The 5067-nt window shown below is 37.3% G+C and overlaps 1 non-coding gene across 1 annotated transcript; it reads right to left on the bottom strand.

Moving 5' to 3' along the window:
* Positions 1 to 1809: 1809 nt before the first annotated feature.
* On the bottom strand, positions 1810 to 1916 carry LOC123639004. The gene has a single exon (XR_006735574.1). It is a non-coding gene; the product is annotated as a U6 spliceosomal RNA (small nuclear RNA).
* Between the last annotated feature and the right edge of the window lie 3151 nt (positions 1917 to 5067).

Raw genomic sequence — 5067 nt, 5'->3', positions numbered from 1 at the left:
CATAACAGTTGCTTTTCACTAGCTTACCTAATTGTGAGAATACAATATATAACACATATGACATACAACCTATGTGTTAATTGACTATTTATGTTATCACAAGGCTTCCAGTCCACCGTAGGCTGTAAGTAAAGTTTTGCAAAGTAAAATGTTATACACAGACTTTCGAATGAAAGGGGATTGACGTCCCTAACCCTCCCATGGTTCAAGGTCAACTGTAACTACTATTCACTAAATGCAAACCATTTATTATGAAAATTAAATAGAAGATGCGTTTTTATACCAAGCGCAATTCATTATAATGTGACTGGAAACGGAATATACTAACTTAAAAATCTTCTTTCTTATTTAGCCAAAAATATCAAACAGGATTTTAGGGACCAAAATTAAATAAATGATTTTTTTCCAGACAATATTGTTTGAGATAATAAGTGACGTATGCCTAACTTAAAGTAACTCCGCATTCTAGACTACTAAAAAATATTCAAGAAGAAATATGCATGCAGTTTACACATTGACCTTTTTTAAACTCCTCCTTTATACTCAAAACTTCACTATTCCTACTTATGTATCTATTGTACGCCCACCAAAGAGGCAGTCACTGTCAGAAGGCTTACCTGGATTGCTAATTTGAGAAGGATTTTCCAGAATCTTTTCTTCTTTATCTTGTGAAATTTGTTGGGGAATTCTATTTCTAAAAATGTAATAAATAAAATTACTATTTTAATACTGACATGAAAATCATTTACCAAATAAATTAAATTCTGAAGAGTATTTCAGACAATATCAGAGCTATTATAATAACAGATCTTTAATTATCCCATATACCTCAAGTTTGTAAGCTCAACAAACTTCTTATTAAGCTTCTAGTTAAAGAAGAAAAGTAAGGTGAAGTACTCATGAAGGGAGTATAGAGCAGTGAATTAACCAGAGGTCCCTTGACATGATGCAACGTGTCCTGAACTCAGAAGAAGTCCTAGCTCTCTGTAAGCAACAGCTATTTGTTCTTGGACAAGTTGCTTCTCTCAGGCTCACTGCCTTCTAAAAATAAGGATTTTACTGCCTTAGTTCACTGGGCTCTAAAACAACATTTAATGAGAGAACATTTTTACAAGGCTCAGAAAGATAGGGAATCAATGGAATAATTTGTCCTTGAACTTTATGGCTGAAATGATTTTGGAATCCCAAACAAAACACAATTGTATTTTTCCATAGGTACTAATACTCAAATGATACAGTTTTCAAAAATGTTACTAAGTCCCACCCTTGTTTATTCCTTGTTCTACTGTTTGTGGCTTGTAATTCAGGGAATCTCACCTGTTTCATAATTTTAACAAAATTTATTATAAATATTACTTCAGTAAATGGGATAACATAATTGTCCACTGTTACTGAGCTACTTAATCACAGCAAGGGCAGAAAATTAATGGATGTCATAACCTAACTTGGACTACTACTGTTCCTCCTCTACCTGCTCAAACTCTGAATCAGCAGATCTTTGCTAGAATGATGCTTAATCTCCATGCCCGTCTCCAACTGACATGGAAGGCAAAACCCTATTTTTATTTAAGTTGAACAAAGGCAATGCAAGTTGACATTTTCTCATTTCTAAGTACTAACAACATATTTGCACACAACATTCCACACTACTGAGCTCCATTGACATTTCACAGATCATATTACGGGACTATTTCTGTACTGAAAGTCCCAACACAATTTTAATATTGGGTGTCACCTGTTTTTGCCTTGACACACACTGTTACCTTGGAGCTAGTCAGCAAATGGGCAAATGATGTTTCAGGGACTGCATAAAACACGGAACGCTTCACCGATGTTCATGTCTCCCTTGGGCAGGGACCATGCTAATCTTCTCTGCAGGGTTCCAATTTTAGTGTATATGCTGCCGGAGCAAACACAAAGCCCTACTTTTCTTTGTGGATACTGATGACTCATGGATGAAGCTTGGCTCTGTTAAATTCAACTATTCTACTTTAGATTCAGAGAATTCTGTTGAATGGCTTTCTTGCTAGGAAGAATCTGAAAATAATTTTAGAACATGACACACACACGCAAGTGGCTTGGGAGGTTTTCACTGCTAACAGTAAACAGGTCACTTGCCAGGCCAACTGTGAGTTGGTGACCACTACTCTGGGGAAGGACAATATGGGAACTTCTACTACCTAAGAAAAGGTGCTACACGGGATAGAAAGGGCCCTCAGGATACAGATGTGGTAGCAAAGAAGTAAGGAAATTCTCATCTCTTCCTGTAACATTCTTTGAACCTCTCTGACACTTTAGAACAGTCCCAACTACTACTTGCTGTAGAAAAGACAGACAAAGGCCTCAAAGGGTAACCGACCATTACCTTTGAGACCTTGCTCAAAGGTCTAGGCTAAGTCTAGGCTAACATGAGTACTCCACAGACAGTTCTGAGTGTGAGGGAAAGGTCAACTTGCTCACTATGTGTGTGGCTAAAGCTATGAGGCCCGACTGCCAGAGCAGAGTACTGGTGTTTTGGGAATGATGGCTGAGCAATTAAGCATTTGAATGTGATCTAAAAAAAAGTAGCTTTGAAATCTAAGTACGTATCACCATGAAGACTGCGGGATCTGGGTCAGTGAGGGCACCCTGGTAGCAAAGGGCAATCCTTCCCAGACTGCAGGACCAGTCTCAATAGCAACAAGGCAGCACCAGAACCGACAGAATGATTGAAAGGTCCTTTAATTCCCTTCCCTTTTTTAGATTTTACCAAATTTTTTAGAGACATGGTCTCACTCTGTCACCCAAGCTGGGATGCAGTGGCACAATCATAGCTTACTGGTGCTTCAAACGCCTGGGATTAAGTGATCCTCCTGCCTCAGCCCCTTGACTACCTAGGAATACAGGCAGGCACCACCACCCAATGGCTACTTTTTCTTTTTTTAAGAGATGGGGTCTACCTATGCCGCCCAGGCTGTTCTTGAACACCTAGCCTCAAGTAGTCATCCTGCCTAACCCTCCCAAAGTGCTGGGATTATAGGCGTGAGCCTTCACACCTAGTTTTCCCCTCCTTCTAACGTGTAATTAGAACTGTCTTCCTTGTACTTAGGGAACCCCTTCGTTTCGTGAAAAATTCAAGCAGGAGGGTAGAGGACATAATGCCCAAAGGATAGTAGAAGATTTTCCTCTAAAATAGCCATTTCAAGACCCAAATAACAAATTAGCAATATCAAACATGTGCAATCATTTTTCTCCCCAGGAATACAAGTTATACATGGAGTGGAAAGTACGACATTGGGATGCCTAAGGATAAAGGTCTTAAAAGTCATGGGAAAAAGAATGCTGTACCCTTTGGTCCTTCTAACTAGTTAGTCTTTTGTTTGAATTCTGGCTGATGAAGTGGACTAACTCTCTGCCATTCCAAAACTACCTGAACCAGATTATGAAATCTCACTCACCTTATGTATAATACTTCTAATTATGTTAAACCTCCATTTAGTGTTAACTAGTCTTTTCATGTAAACACTTACCTATTGAAACCAATAGCAAAAGTGTCACCTAGATTCTGTCCTAAGGCCATCCTATCAACATGGTCCTGAAGAAGACTGAGTACACGTGTTGACTGAGACTCTTTCGCCAGCATGAAAGCATTTCTAAAATAACAGAGAGATAACTTCAACCTTCGGAGCTTCAGTAAAGTTACATCAAAGGCTAGGTTGTTAGGCTTTACCCATTTAATACCTTGACTGTTAGCACAGAATTAACCATTTACATGTACTAACAAACTTAAGCATCTTGGGTACTCAAGCATTCATCTTTGTAAATTAGCACCAAGGCTAAAGCGAAGGGACAAAAAGGAAGCCTCTTGTCTGATGCACAGGGATATGACAGTAGAAGTTGCTAATTCTTTGCTGAGATCACTTCTCTAAAGTAGGCATAAAATTAAATGAGGAATTCTCTATGTCTTCCTCAGTCTGATATAATATATTGTATTATGCACAACCACCCTGAAAGGATATATTATTATTATTATTTTCATATCAGAAACCATATATGGTGATAAGTCATGTTCCCAAGATCATAAGCCTAGCGAGTGAGGAAGCCAGGAATTAAACCGTCTGTATGACTCTAAAGCCTCTCTCTTTTCTCTTTGTCACCCACATATGGTTTGCCTTCATTAAAAGAAAAGTTTGTCCAATTTAAGCTTTCTTCCCTCTGCCCATAACAATTAAAAAGAAAAGCATCAAAGTACCACTAGAAATGAAAATGAAAAACACTTGATGAACCCATACTATCTGGTAACAGCAATCAAGTCTTTTAGGGATTAACCTAACATCAATAGTCTTCAAAGACAGCAACTTAAAGCAGAGTCATCGAAACGACAAAAATGACTTTCAACTCCAATTTATGTTTCCTATAGAGCATTTTAAAAGAGGTATATAAGAAGCAGGGTTTAAAAAATGCTATAAAAGCATTAAGAAATTCAGTATTAAAGCAGAAAATGAACTAAAAGTTAAACTCCACTCTTCAGAAGACTATAAAAACTAACAGGAACCCCCTTTGGCTAATATAATGTCACATCACTAAAAACATCAGATTATAAATAATAAACATCACTCACTATTATAAAAGCAAAGGAATCCTACTATATACTGTTCTTTATGTTGCCTGGTCCAAATAATTCCTTTTCTACCTAATGGATCATTTGTATTGATGCTTCTCACTATATCCCAATAATTATAAGTTAATCTTTTCCTTAAGGTAATACTTCTGACATCAGTGACTGTTAAACGCTCTAGAATAATACTCAGGTTTATTGGAAAAAAAAAAAAAAAAAAGAACTGACCACTGTACCTTTTCAACTTATCAACTGCATTTATGTTTGCTCCAAATGCTAGTAAAAACTTGACCATTTCCTCTTCTTTCGACTTACAGCAAGTAAAAGTGGTGTGAGGTGGCTCTGTAACATACCAAGAACACTTCATCATTCACAAAATTACGTATTTCTCAACTGAATTACAAATCTTATATAAGATCCTATGAACCTAAACATATAGTAGAGAAAGGAAACCCAAGGTATTCCTTTCC

The sequence above is a fragment of the Lemur catta genome, chromosome 5 (genome assembly GCF_020740605.2).
Source record: "Lemur catta isolate mLemCat1 chromosome 5, mLemCat1.pri, whole genome shotgun sequence".
NCBI classification, from domain to species: Eukaryota; Metazoa; Chordata; class Mammalia; order Primates; family Lemuridae; genus Lemur; species Lemur catta.
This window is presented reverse-complemented; position numbering and strand designations above follow the sequence as displayed.